The sequence below is a fragment of the Arachis hypogaea genome, chromosome 11, assembly GCF_003086295.3.
Source record: "Arachis hypogaea cultivar Tifrunner chromosome 11, arahy.Tifrunner.gnm2.J5K5, whole genome shotgun sequence".
In the NCBI taxonomy this organism is placed as follows: Eukaryota; Viridiplantae; Streptophyta; class Magnoliopsida; order Fabales; family Fabaceae; genus Arachis; species Arachis hypogaea.
In genome coordinates, this window is record NC_092046.1 from 104,129,558 (window position 1) to 104,149,944 (window position 20,387).

Here is a 20,387-nt window from a genome sequence, read left to right on the forward strand (position 1 = left end):
GTTCTTGGGTGCGAATGAATATCTTAGAATAGGAATAAGCTTGAATTGAATAGAAAAACAATAGTAGTTTGCATTAATTCCTGAGGAACAGCAGAGCTCCACACCTTAATTTATGGTGTGTAGAAACTCTACCGTTGAAAATACATAAGAACAAGGTCTAAGCATGGCTGAATGGCCATCCCCCAAAACGTGATCAAAGGATCAAAAGACAATCCAAAGATAGATCCCCAGATGTAAATACAATAGTAAAAAGTCCTATTTATACTAAACTAGTTACTAGGGTTTACAGAAATGAGTAAATGATGCAGAAATCCACTTCCGGGGTCCACTTGGTGTGTGCTTGGGCTGAGCATTGAGCTTTACACGTGTAGAGACTTCTCTTGGAGTTGAACGCCAGTTTGTAACCTGTTTGTGGCGTTTAACTCCACTTTGCAACTTGTTTCTGGCGTTTAACTCTAGAATGCAACATGGAACTGGCGTTGAACGCCAGTTTGCGTCATCTAAAGTCGGACAAAGTATGGACTATTATATATTGCTGGAAATCTCTGGATGTCTACTTTCTAACGCAATTAAGAGCGCGCCATTTGGAATTTCATAGCTCTAGAAAATCCACTTTGAGTGCAGGGAGGTCAGAATCCAACAGCATCTGCAGTCCTTCCTCAACCTCAGAATCTGATTTTTGCTCAGTCCCTCAATTTCAGCCAGAAAATACCTGAAATCACAGAAAAATACACAAACTCATAGTAAAGTCCAGAAATGTGATTTTTATTTAAAAACTAATAAAATTATACTAAAAACTAACTAAATCATACTAAAAACTATGTAAAAACAATGCCAAAAAGCGTATAAATTATCCGCTCATCACAACACCAAACTTAAATTGTTGCTTGTCCCCAAGCAACTGAAAATCAAATAGGATAAAAAGAAGAGAATATACTATAAATTCCAAAATATCAATGAAACTTAGCTCCAATCAGATGAGCGGGACTTGTAGCTTTTTGCCTCTTGAATAGTTTTGGCATCTCACTTTATCCATTGAAGTTCAGAATGATTGGCATCTATAGGAACTTAGAATTTAGATAGTGTTATTGATTCTCCTAGTTCAGTATGTTGATTCTTGAACACAGCTACTTTATGAGTCTTGGCCGTGGCTCTAAGCACTTTGTTTTCCAGTATTACCACCGGATACATAAATGCCACAGACACATAACTGGGTGAACCTTTTTAGATTGTGACTCAGCTTTGCTAAAGTCCCCAATTAGAGGTGTCCAGGGTTCTTAAGCACACTCTTTTTTTGCTTTGGACCTTGACTTTAACCACTCAGTCTCAAGTTTTCACTTGACACCTTCACGCCACAAGCACATGGTTAGGGACAGCTTGGTTTAGCCGCTTAGGCCAGGATTCTATTCCTTTGGGCCCTCCTATCCATTGATGCTCAAAGCCTTGGATCCTTTTTATTACCCTTGCCTTTTGGTTTTAAGGGCTATTGGCTTTTTGCTCTTGCCTTTTGGTTTAAAGAGCTTTTGGCTTTTTCTGCTTGCTTTTTCTTTTTCTCTTTTTTTTCGCATTTTTTTCTTTTTTTTTTTCGCAAGCTTTTGTATTCACTGCTTTTTCTTGCTTCAAGAATCATTTTTATGATTTTTCAGATCATCAAATAACATTTTTCCTTTTTCCTTATTCTTCAAGAGCCAACATATTTAACATTCATAAACCACAATATCAAAAGACATATGCACTGTTCAAGCATTCATTCAGAAAACAAAAAGTATTGTCACCACATCAAAAAAATTAAACTAGTTTCAAGAATGAATTCGAAACCATGTACTTCTTATTCTTTTGTAATTAAAATATTTTTCATTTAAGAGAGGTGATGGATTCATAGGACATTCATAACTTTAAGGCATAGACACTTAGACACTAGTGATCATATAGTAAAGACACAAACATAAATAAAACATAAAGCTCAAAAAATCGAAAAACAGTAAAATAAATAGACAAGGAGATTAAGGAATGAGTCAACCTTAGTGAGGGTGGCGTCTTCCTCTTCTTGAAGAACCAATGGTGCTTTTGAGCTCCTCTATGTCTCTTCCTTGTCTTTGTTGCTCCTCCCTCATAGCTCTTTGATCTTCTCTAATCTCATGGAGAATGATAGAGTGCTCTTGGTGTTCCACCCTTAGTTGTCCCATGTTGGAACTTAATTCTCCTAGGGAGGTGTTGATTTGCTCCCAATAGTTTTGTGGAGGGAAGTGCATCCCTTGAGGTATCTCAGGGATTTCATGGTGGGAAATTTCCTGATGCTCTTATTGAGGTCCATGATCTCTTGTTTGCTCCATCCTTTTCTTAGTGATGGGCTTGTCCTCTTCAATGAGGATGTCTCCCTCTATGTCAATCCCAGTCGAATTGCATAGATGGCAAATGAGGTGAGGAAAGGCTAACCTTGCCAAAGTGGAGGACTTATCAGCCACCTTGTAGAGTTCTTGAGGTATAATCTCATGAACTTCCACTTCCTCCCCAATCATGATACTGTGGATCATGATGGCCCGGTCTATAGTAACTTCAGACCGGTTGCTAGTAGGAATGATTGAGCGTTGAATAAACTCCAACCATCCTCTAGCTACAGGCTTAAGGTCTAGTCTTCTTAATTGAACTGGCTTGCCTCTTGACTCAACCTTCCATTGATCTCCATCTACACATATGTCCATGAGGACTTGGTCCAACCTTCGATCAAAGTTGACCCTTCTAGTGTAGGGGTGTGCGTTTTCTTCCATCATTGGCAAGTTGAACGCCAACCTTACATTTTCCGGACTGAAATCTAAGTATTTCCCCCGAAACATGGTGAGCCAATGCTTTGGATTTGGGTTCACACTTTGATCATGGTTCCTAGTGATCCATGCGTTTGCATAGAACTCTTGAACCATTAAGATCCCGACTTGTTGAATAGGGTTGGTGAGAACTCCCCAACTTCTTCTTTGGATCTCAAGTCATATCTTCGAATACTCATTCTTTTTGAGCTTGGAAGGAACCTCAGGGATCACTTTCTTCTTGGCCACAATTTCATACAAGTGGTCTTGATGGACCTTTGAGATGAATCTCTCCATCTCCCAGGACTCAGAGGTGGAAGCATTTGCCTCCCCTTTCCTCTTTCTTGAGGATTCTCTGGCCTTAGGTGCCATTGATGGTTATGGAAAAACAAAAAGCAATGCTTTTTACCACACCAAACTTAAAATGTTTGCTCGTCCCCGAGCAAAAGAAGAAAGAAAGAAGGAGAAGAAGAAAAAGAATGGGGGAGAGGGAGAGGGGTGTGTATTCGGCCAAGGGAAGAAGAAAGGGTGGTGTTGTGTGTAAATGAAGAAGGAATCAGGGGTTTATATAGGGTGGGGTGGGGTTTAGGGCTCGGCCATTAGGGTTGGGTTTGGGAGGGAAAAGAGTTTGAACTTTTTGAGGTAGGTGGGGTTTATGGGGAAGATGGGATGGATGTGAGTGGTGAAGAGATGATGGGAAAGAGTGAGTGAGGTGACTGGTGAAGGGTATTTGGGGAAGAGAGTTATGAAAAGGTGTGAAGAGGAGAGAAGAAGGTAGGTGGGGATCCTGTGGGGTCCACAGATCCAGTGGGACCAAGGACTTAACATTCCTGCTCCAATTAGGCATGTAAAATGCGCTTGCTGTGCAATCCTGGCATTTAACGCCAGACTATTGCTTGTTTCTGGCGTTAAACGCCCAAATGTAGCCTGTTTCTGGCGTTAAACGCCAGACAGATGCTTGTTTCTGGCGTTTAAATGCTAGAATGCTCCTCCTCCATGGTGTGCTATTTTTAATGCTATTTTTATTCTGTTTTTGATTTTTCAGTAGTTTTTGTGACTTCACATGATCATCAACCTAAAGAAAACATAAAATAACAATAGAAAATAAATAAATATAATTAGATAACATTGGGTTGCCTCCCAACAAGCGCTTCTTTAATGTCAATAGCTTGACAGTGAGCTCTCATGGAGCCTCACAGATGATCAGAGCAAGGTTGGAACCTCCCAACACCAAACTTAGAGTTTGAATGTGGGGGTTCAACACCAAACTTAGAGTTTGGTTGTGGCTTCCCAACACCAAACTTAAAGTTTGACTGTAGGGGATTTGGTTGACTCTACAATGAGAGAAGCTTTTCATGCTTCCTCTCCATGGTTACAGAAGGAGAGCCTTGAGCTTTAAACACAAGATTGTCCTCATTCAGTTGAAGGACTAACTCTTCTCTGTCCACATCAATCACAGCTCTTGCTGTGGCTAGGAAGGGTCTTCCAAGGATGATGGATTCATCCTCATCCTTCCCAGTGTCTAGGATTATGAAATCAGCAGGGATGTAAAGGCCTTCAACCTTTACCAGCACGTCCTCTACTAGTCCATAAGCCTGTTTTCTTGAGTTGTCTGCCATCTCTAATGAGATTCTAGCATCTTGCACCTCAAAGATCCCAAGTTTCTCCATTACAGAGAGTGGCATTAAGTTTATTCCTGACCCCAGGTCACACAGAGCCTTCTCAAAGGTCATGGTGCCTATGGTACAGGGTATTAAGAATTTGCCATGATCCTGTTTCTTTTGAGGTAATTTCTGCCTATCCAATGCATTCAGTTCATTGGTGAGCAAGGGAGGTTCATCTTCCCAAGTCTCATTACCAAATAATTTGGCATTCAGCTTCATGATTGCACCAAGGTACTTAGCAACTTGCTCTTCAGTAATGTCTTCATTCTCTTCAGAAGAAGAATACTCATCAGAGCTCATGAAGGGCAGAAGGAGGTTCAATAGAATCTCTATGGTCTCTAGATGAGCCTCAGAATCCTTTGGTTCCTCAAAGGGAAACTCCTTATTGGTCACTGAGCGTCCCAGGAGGTCTTCCTCACTAGAATTCACGTCCTCTCCCTCCCTTGTAGGTTCGGCCATGATGGTCAAGTCAATGGTCTTGCACTCTCTTTTTGGATTTTCTTCTGTATTGCTTGGGAGAGTACTAGGAGTAGTTTCAGTGACCCTTTTACTTAGCTGGCCCACTTGTGCCTCCAAATTTCTAATGGAGGACCTTGTTTCATTCATGAAACTCACAGTGGCCTTAGATAGATCGGAGACTATATTTGCTAAGCTAGATGGGTTCTGCTCAGAATTCTCTGTCTGTTACTGAGTGGATGATGGAAAAGGTTTGCTATTGCTAAACCTGTTTCGTCCACCATTATTAAAGCCTTGTTGAAGCTTTTGTTGATCCTTCCATGAGAAATTTGGATGATTTCTCCATGAGGGATTATAGGTGTTTCCATAGGGTTCACCCATGTAATTCACCTCTGCTATTACAGGGTTCTCAGGATCATAAGCTTCTTCTTCAGAAGATGCCTCTATAGTACTGTTGGATGATTCCTTCAATCCATTCAGACTCTGAGAGATCATATTGACTTGCTGAGTTAATATTTTATTCTGAGCCAATATGGCATTCAGAGTATCAATTTCAAGAACTCCCTTCCTCATAGGCGTCCCATTACTCACAGGATTCCTTTCAGAAGTGTACATGAACTGGTTATTTGCAACCATGTCAATGAGTTCTTGAGCTTCTGCAGGCATTTTCTTTAGGTGAATGGATCCACCTGCAGAATGGTCCAGTGACATCTTTGATAGCTCAGACAGACCATCATAGAATATATCCAGGATGGTCCATTCTGAAAGCATGTCAGAAGGACACTTTTTGGTCAGTTCCTTGTATCTCTCCCAAGCTTCATAGAGGGATTCACCTTATTTCTGCTTGAAGGTTTGAACATCCACTCTAAGCTTACTAAGCTTTTGAGGAGGAAAGAACTTGGCTAAGAAAACTGTGACCAGCTTATCCCAAGAGTTCAGGCTATCCTTAGGTTGAGAGTCCAACCATATTCTAGCTCTGTCTCTTACAGCAAATGGGAAAAGCATAAGCCTGTAGACCTCGGGATCAACCCCATTGGTCTTAATAATATCACAGATTTGCAAGAATTCAGTTAAGAACTTAAAAGGATCTTATGATTGAAGTCCATGAAACTTGTAATTCTGTTGCATCAGAGAAACTAATTGAGGTTTAAGCTCAAAATTGTTTGCTTCAATGGCAGGGATTGAGATGCTTCTTCCATGTAAATTGGAATTTGGTGTAGTAAAGTCACCAAGCATCTTCCTTGCATTGTTATTATTTTCGGCCATGTCTCCTTCTTTTTCGAAAATTTCAGTCAGATTTTCTCCAGAGAGTTATGCTTTAGCTTCCCTTAGCTTCCTCTTCAGAGTCCTTTCAGGTTCAGGATCAGCTTCAACAAGAATGTTCTTATCCTTGTTCCTGCTCATATGAAAAAGAAGAAAACAGAAAAAAATATGGAATCCTCTATGTCACAGTATAGAGATTCCTTATGTAAGTATAGAAGAAGAATAATGGAGGAAGAAAAAGAAAAGAATCCAAACACAAGGGAGAGAAATGAGTTCGAATTCTTGGGTGAAAGAGGGGTGTTAGTAGATGAATAAATAAACAGAAAGGGATGAGAGATGAGAGAATTCAAAAATTAAATAAATTAAAATGAAAGTATTTTTGTTTTTAAATTGAATTTAAAATAAAAATTCGAAAATTTAAAAAGAAAAATAAAATTAAATCAAATTAAAATTTAAAACAAATAGTTAATTAAAAAGGAATTTTGAAAAAGAGGAAGGTGATTTTCGAAAATTGAAGAGAGGAAATTAGTTAGGTAGTTTTGAAAAAGATAAGAATCAAACAAAAAGATAAGATTGATTGAAAAAGATTTGAAACTTAATTTTTGAAAAGATAAGAAGTTAGAAAAGAAGTTAGAAAAGATTTTGAAATTGATTTTGAAAAAGATGTGATTGAAATTTATTTTGAAAAAGATTTGAAAACGAAATTTAAAAAGATTTGATTTTTGAAATCAAAGTTGATTACTTGACTAACAAGAAACTAAAAAGATATGATTCTATAGTTTAAAGATTGAACCTTTCTTACTAGGCAAGTAACAAACTTAAAAATTTTTGAATCAATCACATTAATTGTTAGCATTAATTTTGAAAATATGAAATAAAAATAAGAAAAAGATTTTTGAAAATCATTTTGAAATTTTCGAAAATCATAAAGAAAAATGAGAAAGATTTGAATTTTTTTGAAAAGAGTTGAAAAAGATAGAATTTTTAAATTGAAAATTTGATTTGACTCATAAGAAACAACTAAATTTTGAAAAGTTTTGAAAAAGTCAACTCAAATTTTCGAAAATTTATGAGAGAAAGAGGGAAAGATATTTTTTGATTTTTGAATTCTTAATGATGAAAGAGAAAAACACAAAATTGACACAAAACATAGAAATTATGAATCAAAACAACTAATGCATGCAAGAACACTTTGAATGTCAAGATAAACACCAAGAACACTTTGAAGATCAAGATGAACATCAAGACTTATTTTTGAAAATTTTTAAGAAAAGAAAAATATGCAAGACACCAAAGTTAGAAATTTTCAATAATTAGACACTAACAAATTAAAAATGCATATGGAAAACAAGAAAAGACACAAGACATAAAAATGCAAAGACCAAACAAAGCAATTCATCAAGAACAACTTGAAGATCATGAAGAACATATGCATGAGTTTTCAAAAAATGCACAAATTTTAAAAACATGCCATTGACACCAAACTTAAAATTTGACTCAAGACTCAAATAAGGAACACAAAAAATATTTTTGATTTTATGATTTTATTAATATTTTTTTGTATATTTTTCAAAAATTATTTTGAAAAAGAAAATAAGGATTTCAAAATTTTTAATAGGAATTCCAGGAATCTTGCAATGTTAGTCTAAAGCTCCAGTCTAGGAATTAGACATGGCTAGTCCAAGCTTTAGTGAAAGCTCCGGTCCAAAACACTAGACATGGCCAATGGCCAGCCAAGCTTTAGCAGATACAAATCAGACATACAACAGCTGATACTTCAACCAACTTCATTCTATGCTGATAAGTGGAAGCCCCAGTCCAAATGAATTAGACATGGCTTTATAGCCAGCTAGGCTTCAACATGCTTCACGAAGCTCTAGAATTCCTTCTTAAAAATTCTGAAGAACATAAATTAATTTTTTTTCTTTTTTTTTTGAAAATATTTATTTATTTTTTTTTTGAAATTTTCAAAAATAAGAATAATAAAAACAAAAAGGTTAAAATTAAAATAAAATTACCGAATCTGAGCAACAAGATGAACCGTCAGTTGTCCAAACTCGAACAATCCCCGGCAACGGCGCCAAAAACTGGGTGCACGAAATTGCGATCATCAACAATGGTGCCAAAGACTTGGTGCTCTCAAACGTGAATCACACTTTGTCACAACTTCGCACAACTAACCAGCAAGTGCACTGGGTCGTCCAAGTAATAAACCTTATGTGAGTAAGGGTCGATCCCACGGAGATTGTCGGCTTGAAGCAAGCTATGCTCACTTTGTAAATCTCAGTCAGGCGGATTCAAATGGTTATAGAGAATTGATAATTAAAATATAATTAAAATATAAACTAGGATAGAGATACTTATGTAATTCATTGGTGAGAATTTCAGATAAGTGTATAGAGATGCTTTCGTTCCTCCTAAACCTCTGCTTTCCTACTGTCTTCATCCAATCATTCCTACTCCTTTCCATGGCAAGCTGTATGTTGGGCATCACCGTTGTCAATGGCTACATCCCGTCCTCTCTGTGAAAATGGTCCAATGCGCTGTCACTGCATGGCTAATCATCTGTCGGTTCTCGATCATACTGGAATAGGATTTACTATCCTTTTGCGTCTGTCACTACGCCCAGCACTCGCGAGTTTGAAGCTCGTCACAGCCATCCCTTCCCTGATCCTACTTGGAATACCACAGACAAGGTTTAGACTTTCCGAATCTTAGGAATGGCCATCCATGGGTTCTAACTTATACCACGAAGACTCTAATATCTCGGACTCGGTCCCCTGTATTAGATTTCTAAGAGATACTCATTCTGTCTCGTCTTCATGTAGAACGGAAGTGGTTGTCAGGCACGCGTTTATAGGTGAGAATGGTGATGAGCATCACATAATCATCACATTCATCATGTCCTTGGGTGCGAACGAATATCTTAGAATAGGAATAAGCTTGAATTGAATAGAAAAACAATAGTAGTTTGCATTAATTCCTGAGGAACAGCAGAGCTCCACACCTTAATCTATGGTGTGTAGAAACTCTACCGTTGAAAATACATAAGAACAAGGTCTAGGCATGGCTGAATGGCCAGCTCCCAAAACGTGATCAAAGGATCAAAAGAGAATCCAAAGATAGATCCCCAGATGTAAATACAATAGTAAAAAGTCCTATTTATACTAAACTAGTTACTAGGGTTTACAGAAATGAGTAAATGATGCAGAAATCCACTTCCGGGGCCCACTTGGTATGTGTTTGGGATGAGCATTTAGCTTTACACGTGTAGAGGCTTCTCTTGGAGTTGAACGCCAGTTTGTAACTTGTTTCTGGCGTTTAACTCCACTTTGCAACCTGTTTCTGGCGTTTAACTCCAGAATGCAACATGGAACTGGTGTTGAACGCTAGTTTGCGTCGTCTAAACTCGGGCAAAGTATGGACTATTATATATTTCTGGAAAGCCCTGGATGTCTACTTTCCAACGCAATTGAGTGCAGGGAGGTCAGAATCCAACAGCATCTGCAGTCCTTCCTCAACCTCTGAATCTGATTTTTGCTCAAGTCCCTCAATTTCAGCCAGAAAATACCTGAAATCACAGAAAAACATACAAACTCATAGTAAAGTCCAGAAATGTGATTTTTATTTGAAAACTAATAAAATTATACTAAAAACTAACTAAATCATACTAAAAACTATGTAAAAATAATGCCAAAAAGCGTATAAATTATCCGCTCATCACCAATCCTTCTGGGGAAGAGGGGAGATCTAAAGCGCGTTGAATGGCCCCTTCAGTTATGGGGACTTGCTTCTGATGGACATAGACAGACTACAAGGCTAGCATGTGAAAATTGGAGTAGAATTCAACTATGCATGAGAGGTTAACCTGCCGTGGCTACCTTCGTAAGAATCCCCATTGTCTGTGCTCAATGCGGGGCTCAACAAACTCAACAATGTGGGTAGGGAGGATGAGTAGGTGCTCATTGTTGTAGTTTCACTCAGCCAGGATGGGGAACATCTGCTCACAGTAGCGGTTAGTGAACCGCGCAGTGTCCCTTCCTGGAGAGGCTTTCTCGGTTTCATTGACTTTGATGATCCTCTTTACCCGCTTTGTTGATCGCTTGACTGATGCTGAGGATGGTTCCACAGCTGGTGCTCTTTTCGTTCCTATCCTCGCCGGTGGGTTATTAGAGGCCTTCTCGTTACCTTTCTTGGTGGCCATCCTGAAAAGGGATAAAAGAAAGGGACATGAAATCAAATAGCTAGAACCGGGAGGAGGAAAATACAAGTGATAATCAATACCAAGGTAAAGAAGAATGTCGTAAACACATGGTCGCGACTCCATGTAATCAGGACATCACTGGAAATATAGCATGATAAATTAAGACAATTAGATGCAAGATGTTTATTAGCATGTCGGCAAAGGCATGAGTAGCATAGATCAAGTATTAATTGCTTAATTTGATTATCAAATGTAACAAACAAACAATCACATTTGTATTGACAATTATTTTTAATTAATAAAAGGTTGCAAGGGTTTTGTGAAAAACAGGCAGTAGAGTAGAATAATAGAATAATTAAGAATTCACAATGTCATATGGACTTTTCACAAACACTTGGTAGGCATGTAAAATATGTTAGGGAAAGTATGAAATCCAACATGCAAGCAACCCAAAAATTAATATTAATTGTCAAATAACTCCCTAATATATCCACAAGCAAATATAAAAGAGAACAATCACCCATATAGATTTCTAACACCAATTAAAAGAATGCAAAAAGAATAGAAAAATAATAAGAATGATAGAAAGAAGAAAGGAGAAAGTAAGTAAATGCAATAATTAAATGAAGAATGAAATAGTAGAGGAGAGAAAGAGAAGAAACCTAATGAGGAAGATGAAAAGAAGAGGAAGAAAGAAGTAGAAACTAAGAATGAGAAGAGGGAGGAAAGAAGAAAGAAGAAAGAAGAAAGAAGTAAGAAGTAAGGAAAAAGGAAGAAAATTAGGATTTGGGGGGGGGGAACGGAAACTGGGCGACGTACAGGTTTAGGTGAGGTGGCGCATGCGACGCATACGCATGGGGTGCGATTTTCATAGTGACGCGTAAGCATCGGGCACGCGTACGCGTGCTCTTGGTTTGTGCGAATCGCGCGAAGGCATCGACACGTACGCACAACTCTCTGTTCGCTCTGGGCATGGGGTAAAAATCTCATATGACGCGTGCGCGTCATGTACGCGCACGCGTGGATGGCCATAAGGGGAAGGGACGTGCACGCGTCAGGGACACGTACGCGTGATCAAGTTTGTGCCGTTAGCACAATTCCAGCCCCAGGCCATCACGAATCTCTGCCCAATTACTCATTTACGCCAATTTCATCATCCACGCGTGCACGTGCTGGACGCGTACGCGTGAGCATGTTTGTGCGCAATGCACACTTTCTGTGCCACTCCCACGCAACTTTCTGTTCACGTTGTGGGTGGTGCGTACTTACGCATGACGCGTACGCGTCAGCGACGCTTGTGCGTCGAACACCCCTCTTTTTTTTTATATAGAATACAGTATACAGTTAATTATGCAGAAATTATGACTGGCTACTGAGAAAAATAAAATAAATTAATGCTTAGAATAAAAATGAAAGATCGTACCACAGTGGGTTGTCTCCCACCTAGCACTTTTCTTTAACGTCCTTAAGTTGGACGGTCCACTAGCTTAGTCTTCTACTGTTGGTAGATCCTCCAAGAGGAAGATCTCTAGCTCCTTGTTTTTCTTCATCTTCTCACCATGATATAGCTTTAAGCGATGTCCATTGACCTTGATGAATTTGGAGCTTGAAGGATGACTCAAGTGAAAGACTCCGTATGGCTCTACCTTCTCTACTCTGTAGGGACCTTCCCATCTGGATCTCAGCTTGCCTGGCATGAGCCTCAGTCTGGAGTTATAAAGGAGGACTAACTCCCCTGGTCTGAACTCTCTCCTTTTAATGTGCTTGTCATGCACAACCTTCATCTTCTCTTTGTATAGCCTGGAGTTATCATATGCTTCTAGGCGAAGGTTCTCTAATTCTTGTAGTTGCATCTTCCTTTCAGCTCCAGCCTTCTCAAATCATACCAAGAGAATGATTGAGGCCATCATTTGATTTTAGCTCACTTACCCCAAATTAGCCTACCTTTTACATCACCCTTGTTAGCCCCCTTGAGCCTTTTAAAACCCCTTTATTCTATTTAGCCAAATTACTAGCCTTAAGCAGAAAAATAAAAGAAAATCCCAAGTGAATCCTTGGTTAGCTTAAGATAGAAAATTATAAATAGAGAAAAATGTGGGAAACCTTTTGGGAACATGGGTAATAGAAACAAAAGGGTAGAAAAGTTAAAAGAAAAAAAAATAAAATTGGGAAGCATGCTCATGAGAAAATCTAGGTGATTCAATTACCATGTGCATTAAAAAAAATAAAAAAATAAAAAAATAAAAAAAATAAAAAAAAAATAAAAAAATAAAAAAAATTTTATTTTTCAGCATCTAAATAAAAGGGGATACAAAAGAAACTCCCCAATGCAAAATAAAAACAATGCACATGGGATAAAAATAAAAAGTGAAACATGAGCATATAACAATAAGTGGGATAATATGGGAAAATAGGTAAAAAGATTTTATTTTACTAAATATGTATGTTAGGTGAGATCTTAGTCTAATTAAGGATTCACTTATTAGCTCACTTGACCCTATACATAAATCCTTACCTTTACCTTGACCCCATTACAACCTCAATTAAGACCTCATGACTTTTTGGTATGACTATATTCTATAATTGTTGATTGGTTAGATGAAGAACAAAGCTATAAAAAGTAAGAATAAAAAGAAAAATAGAGTGAATAAACCCAATAAACACTGAGTGACTAGAGAGTAAACACAAAATCCAGTGAGGGTTCAATAACTCATCAACATATATCTATGCTTAAATTTACTAATTGTTTTGCAAGTTTGTACAATGTTTTCTTTCCCATCTCATTTACTAAAATGCTTTATTATTTAAGGGTTGGCTATATATATACATGACTCCTTGAGAATGTGAATTAACTTGACTACATGTAAGCTTTATATATGAGTGAATAAATTAGAGTTGCATGATGCATCATTCATTTAGGTAGTTGCATTTAAATTAGGTTGCATTGCATGACATTCCATCACTTTAACCTTAATTATTTACCTTGGATTTAGCATGAGGACATGCTAGTAATTAAGTGTGGGGAGGTTGATAAACCCATATTTCATGAGTTCTTTTGTGCTTAATTTGAGTGATTTATACAATCCTTCACCTGCTTATTCACATTAATTGCATGGTTTTACTTTCCCTTCCTTATTATGTCATATTGTGAAAAACATGTTTCCTAAGTTTTAAAAATTAATTATTTTAATTACCTTTATTTCCATTCGATGCCCTGATTAGTGTGTTGAGTAGTTTCAGATTCTCTAAGGCAGAATGGCTTAAAGGATGGAAAAGGAAACATACAAAATAGGAAGGAGAAAGCAAAATGGAGCTTTAAGGAAACTGGTATCCACGCGATCGCATGGATGACGCGATCGCGTGCCAAGCACGAATCAGCAGCGACGCGGCCGCATGACTGACGCGACTGCGTGGCAAGGAAAAGCTCCGAATGACGCGACCGCGTGACCCACGCGGACGCGTGACAGAGGCCACGTATCAGAATTTACAGAATGCGCCCCCAGCGATTTCTGAAGCCCTTTTTGGCCCAGATCCAAGTACAGACAGCATAGACCAGAGGTTATAAAGTGTGGGAATGCACCCATTCAAAGGGAGCTCGCATATTTTACTTTTCAATGATTTAGATTTAGTTGAGAGGGAGATCTTCTCTCTCTCTCTCTTAGGATTTAGGATTTCTTCTTATTTTAAGAGTGACTCTCAATCCAGGTTTTATATTTCTTTGTTTTAAATTTCCCTTTCACTTTATTTATTTATTTCAATATCTGAGTTGGCTATTTACCTTTATAATTGGATCTATGAATTTTTCCATGTTACAGACTGTTATTTGAATTAATAATAATTGAGGTATTTTCAGTTTATGATTGTTCTCTTTGATTTAAGTTACCATTGCTTCCCATCTAAGGATATTTTTATCACTCCAGCAATTTTACTTTTTCCCCTTTTGGTTCTGGTTAAGAATTTAGTAACTCAACAGTTATTAAACTCAACATAATTGATAATCGTTATCTTGCTAATTAACCTGAACTTAAATAATCCCAACCTTTTCTTAGGAAATAAATAGGATTCAAAGGCCAGATAAATTAGTCCCTTGAATCTCCTTTGCTTTAGTAAAGGTTGACCAAGTGGAGTTTAGATTCAACTTTCATTATAGTTGAGCGAAATAACTACGTTGGACCTCCAACTTCTTTTACCTTACCAAAAGTCTGCTTTACAGTATTTATTTATTTTAATTGCCATTTACTTTACTTGTCATTTAAATTACTTGCTTCTCATCTTCTAAAACCCGATTACAACCTTTATAGCCAATAATAAGAACATACTTCCTCGCAGTTCCTTGAGAAGACGACCCGAGGTTTGAATACTCGGTTAACAATTTCTAAAGGGGTTTGTTACTTGTGACACCCAAAACGTTTGTACGAAGGGATTTTTGTCGGCTTAGAGACTGTATCTACAACGCAACTATTTCTATGAATCTCTTTACTGGTAAAAATCCTAACGTCAGTATTACTTGGACGACCCAGTGCACTTGCTGGTTAGTTGTGCGGAGTTGTGAAAAGTGTAATCACAATTTCGTGCACGGGGATTGTTTGAGTTTGGACAACTGACGGTTTATTTTGTTGCTTAGATTAGGAAAAATTTATCTTTTTGGTTTAGAGTCACTAAAATTGAGTCTTCTATTATTGTTTTTGTTAAAATTTTAAAATCCTTGTTTTCTTTTTCTAAATTTTTTCGAAAATTTTTAATAAACTGATAATAGAGTTTTCTGTTTGAGTTTAGTTTCATGCTTTAAGTTTGGTGTCAATTGCATGTTTTAATTTCTCTTTAATTTTCGAAAATATATGCATTGTGTTCTTCATTGATCTTCAAGATGTTCTTGTTTATTTTCCTTGTTTGATCTTTAATTTTTCTTATTTTGTGTTTTTCCTTTTTTTCTTGTGCATTTTCAAATTATTAGTGTTCAAAGTATAAAAATTTTTTAAGTTTGGTGTTATTTATGTTTTTATTTTCTTAAAAATTTTCAAAATTTGTTCTTGGTGTTTATCTTGACATTCAAAGTTTTCTTGTTTGTTTTCTTTGTTTTGATCTAAAAATTCTAAGTTTGGTGTCATTTTATTATTTTTCTCTTTCCTCATTAAATTCAAAAAAGAATAAATGTATTTTTTCCTTTATTTACTCATCATTTTCGAATTCCTTAGGTTGACTTATTCAAAATTTTAAAATTTGGTTGTTTCTTGTTAATTAAGTTAAATTTTCAATTTTAAAATTTATCTTTTTAAATCTTTTTCAATTTTCTTTTTATATTTTTCGAAAATCCTTTATAAAATTTTTCAAAATCTTTTTCTTTTCTTATTCATAATTTTCGAATTACTTGTCCCATTTTACTATTTTGATTGAAAAATTTTAAGTTTGGTGTTTTCTTGTTAAGAAAGTTTTAATCTTTAAAATTTTAAAATCATATCCTTTTCAAATATTTTCTTTTATTTATTTATTTTCTTACAAGTATCTTTAATTTTAAGACATATCTTTTTCAAAATTTCCTAACCACTTTCTCTCTCTTCATTTTTCAAAAATCATATCCAAAAATTTTCAAATCTTTTTAATTAATTAATCATTTAGTATTCGAATTTCTTTTATTTCTTTTTCTTTTAGTTTCCGAAATATATATTCTATTTTCCAATTATTTTATTTTATTTTATTTTATTTTGAATTCGGTTTATCCTTAATTAAACAAAATAAAAACGAAAATATTTTATTTTATCCATCATGGATCCAAGTAAAAATGAACAGTCCAGAAGGACTCTGGGGTCATATGCTAACCCCTCTAATGCTTCCTATGGGAGTAGTATCTGTATACCCTCCATCAGAGCTAGCAATTTTGAGTTAAATCCTCAGCTCATTATCATGGTGCAGAAAAACTGCCAGTATTCTGGTCTTCCACAGGAAGAACCTACTGAGTTTCTGGCACAGTTCTTACAAATTGCTGACACAGTACGTGATAAGGAAGTAGATCAGGATGTCTACAGATTATTACTGTTTCCATTTGCTATAAAAGATCAAGCAAAAAGGTGGTTAAATAACCAACCCACAGCAAGCATAAGAACATGAAAACAGTTATCAGACAAATTCCTGAATTAATATTTCCCTCCAAAAAGGATGACACAGCTAAGGCTGGACATCCAAGGCTTTAAACAAGAGGATAATGAATCTCTTTATAATGCCTGGGAGAGGTACAAAGAGATGCTAAGGAAATGCCCCTCTGAAATGTTTTTAGAATGGGTGCAGTTAGACATCTTTTACTATGGACTTACAGAAAAAGCCCAGATGCCTCTAGACCACTCAGCTGATGGATTTATACACATGAGAAAGACAATTGAAGAGGCTCAAGAACTCATTGATATAGTTGCTAGAAATCAGCATCTGTACTTAAGTAGTGAGTCCTCCATGAAAGAAGAGGCTAAGGCAGTATCCATCGAACTTAGTCCTCCAGAACAAATTACTGAACTTAATCAGCAACTATTTTCTATAACAAAACAGTTAGCAAAAATTAAAGAGATGCTACAAGACACCAAAGATGCTAATGAGAATATGGAAAAACACTTGAATCAGACAAGACAACAGCTATCTAAACAGATAACAGAAGAATGCCAAGCTGTTCAATTAAGGAGTGGGAAGACATTGAATGTCTCAACTCAAAGCAGCAGAAAGCCAAGAATGGAACAACTAACAGAAAATGACCAAGCCACTGCTCAAAATCCCTCTAAGGACAGTAAGAGCCCAGAGAGGAATGATTCTGGCGTTCAAACGCCAAAAAAGGGTGAAGAACTGGCGTTAAACGCCCAAAGGATAGCCAATTCTGGCGTTCAAACGCCAGAAAAGGATGGCAACCTGGCGTTAAACGCCTAGAAAACACCCAATGCTGGCGTTCAAACACCAATAAGGGGTCAGACACCTGCAAGTGCTGATAACAACCCCCTTAACCAGGCTTCTCCAACCACTTCTGTAGGAAGTAAATCTGCAGCAACTAAGGTTGAAGAATATAAAGCCAAGATGCCTTATCCTCAGAAACACCGCCAAGCAAAACAGGATAAACAATTTGCCCGCTTTGCAGACTATCTCAGGACTCTTAAAATAAAGATTACGTTTGTAGAGGCACTTGAGCAAATACCCTCTTATGCTAAGTTCATGAAAGAGATCTTAAGTCATAAGAAGGATTGGAGAGAAATTGGAAAAGTTTTCCTCACTGAAGAATGCAGTGCAGTTATTCTGAAAAGCTTACTAGAAAGCTTAAAGATCCTGGAAGCTTTATGATACCATGCACATTAGAGGGTGCTTGTACCAAGACAGCTCTATGTGATCTTGGGGCAAGTATCAACCTAATACATGTATCCACTATCAAAAATCTTGGTTTGACTAATGAAGTTAAACCAACCCAGATATGCCTCCAACTTGCTGATGGCTCCATTAAGATTCCATCAGAAGTGATTGAGGACATGATTGTCAAGGTTGGGCCATTTGCCTTCCCCACTGACTTTGTAGTGTTGGAAATGGAGGAGCACAAGAGTGCAACCCTCATTCTAGGAAGACCTTTCCTAGCAACTGGACGAATCCTCATTGACGTCCAAAAAGGGGAGATAACCCTGAGAGTCAATAAGGATGAGTTTAAGTTAAATGCTATCAAAGCTATGCAGCATCCAGACACATCAAAGGACTGCATGAGCGCTGATATTATTGACTCCCTGGTGGAAGAGGTCAATATGACTGAGAGTCTCGAATCAGAGCTAGAGGACATTTTTAAAGATGTTCAGCCTGATCTGGAGGAATAAGAGAAAACAGAAGAACCTCTGAAAACTCCTCAGGAAGAGGAGAAGCCTCTTAAACCCGAGCTCAAGCCACTACCACCATCCCTGAAATATGTATTTCTGGGAGAAGATGACACTTTTCCAGTAATCATAAGCTCTACTTTAGAGCCACATGAAGAGAAAGCACTAATTCAGGTGCTAAGGACACACAAGACAGCTCTTGGGTGGTCCATAAGTGATCTTAAGGGCATTAGCCCAGCCAGATGCATGCATAAGATCCTATTGGAGGTTGATGCTAAGCCAGTGGTTCAACCACAGAGGCGGCTGAATCCAGCCATAAAGGAGGTGTGATGGGTTGAAAACGGATTTCCAACACCTAAAACTCATCGGCAAGTGTACCGGGTCGCATCAAGTAGTAATTACTCACGTGAGTAAGGTCGATCCCACAGGGATTGAAGGATTGAGCAATTTTAGTTAGGTGGTTGATTTAGTTAAGCAAACAAGTAATGATTTGAGTGAATTGTAACCAACAGAAGCTAAATTGCATAAAACTAAAAGGGAAAGGGAAAATTGATAGTAAATTAAAGAACAGAAGAAGTAAAAGAGCTTAATCTTAAAGTGCAAGAAATGTAAATGACTGAAACTTAAATTGCAAAAAATGTAAACAGCTGAAGCTTAGAGTGCAAGAAATGTAGATTGCTTGAATAATAAAGGGGTATGGGATGCTGGAATTCAGAATTTAATAACAGAAAGTAAAGAAGATGAATTAAGTGCAATAGATATAAACAGAAAGTAAATTCAACTCAATTGCAAGATCTAGGAAAGAAATTCAAGAGCTCAGAGGCTCAATGAGACTAGAAAACAAGTCTAGATCTCAATTCCTTCCTTGATCCAATAGAAAACAATTTGTAGAAGAAAAGAAAATGAAAACAGTAAAGGAAACTCAGATTCACCTCTTGGAACAATTGAGAAGAGAGGTGAAAGATGATTCTCAAACTTAGAATCAATGAAGCTCTTCGATCTCAATTCAAATTCCAATAGAAGATAGCAAAAGTAACAGAAGAGATGAGAATGAAATCAGAAAGCTAAATCCAATTCACAATTCCTTAGAATTATGCAGAAGAGAACAAAGATGAATTGTAGATTAAGGATTGAAACAGAATTCCTTCAATCTCTATCCACAATTCAAAAACAGAAAGCAAGAAATGCAAAAGTGAGAACAAGGAGGAGAGAACTCAGCTCTCAATCCCAATTCCCAATTCAAAGCTCAAAATCAAAAAATGAAAGTTTAAAAGTAAGCAAAAGTAAAAGTTTAAAGTCCTCTTTAAATCAAACTAAATCCTATTTATACACTTTCTATTTTTGATCTTCAGAAATTGGAGTGGGCTTTTCAATTGGTGAAGAATTGAATCCAGGGTAGCGTTCAGTTACTTTAAAGTAACTGAGCACTACATATGCTTGTTGTCCTTGGCCCAATTGTTGTTGAACTAGCGTTCAGTGAGAACTTTTTAACTCAGCGCCTCATTTGCTTGCCTAAGACTCCATATTCGAACCTTGGAGGATGCACTTCGGTGCCAATTTTCTTTGGCCAAGTGGAGCGCTCCTTCCTTGCAAGAGAGGAGCTCCTTGGTTCGAATCCTGGTGCTTACACTTTTGCCAATTTCCTTATGAAGAGTAGCGCTCCCCTTATGCCTCATGTGTAGAGTTCGATCCTTGGCTCCCCCATTTTGCTTGCTTGTGCTTTGCTTTTTTTCTTGGAGATGCACGATAAAGGTAAAACAAGTTAACTGAGCGCTCCTTTGAATCAAGCTTCCTTGTAGCGCTCGGTTAAATCTTCAAACATAGCGCCTTGCTTAATGAATGCTTGGCTCTTGCTCTTAATTACTAATGCCGTTCATTCATTACTAATGCCAATTTAATAATGGAAATGTATGCATGCTTATTAGTGAGCGTGCAACGTTCCATCATTTCATTCATTCTTTAATTGGCATTAGTAATTAAGTTCCATGCATGCTTTCATTAATACCTTGGCGATAATAATAATACATGCATGCTTCCATGGCTTTATTAAATAATGCCAATGCATTCATTTTCAATTAAAAATGCCAATTGTATTAACGTTGAAGCATGATAAAATGCATAGTGAAATGCAGGCTTTAATAATCCATTTCATTCTTTTGGCATTAATGATTTAATGCTT

General features: G+C 37.1%; 1 non-coding gene across 1 annotated transcript; it reads left to right on the forward strand.

The window, feature by feature from the left end:
- The first annotated feature begins 5,686 nt into the window (after nucleotides 1–5,686).
- LOC112725159 (small nucleolar RNA R71) lies at nucleotides 5,687–5,794 on the forward strand. Its single transcript, XR_003164283.1, has one exon. It is a non-coding gene; the product is annotated as a small nucleolar RNA R71 (small nucleolar RNA).
- Nucleotides 5,795–20,387: the final 14,593 nt, after the last annotated feature.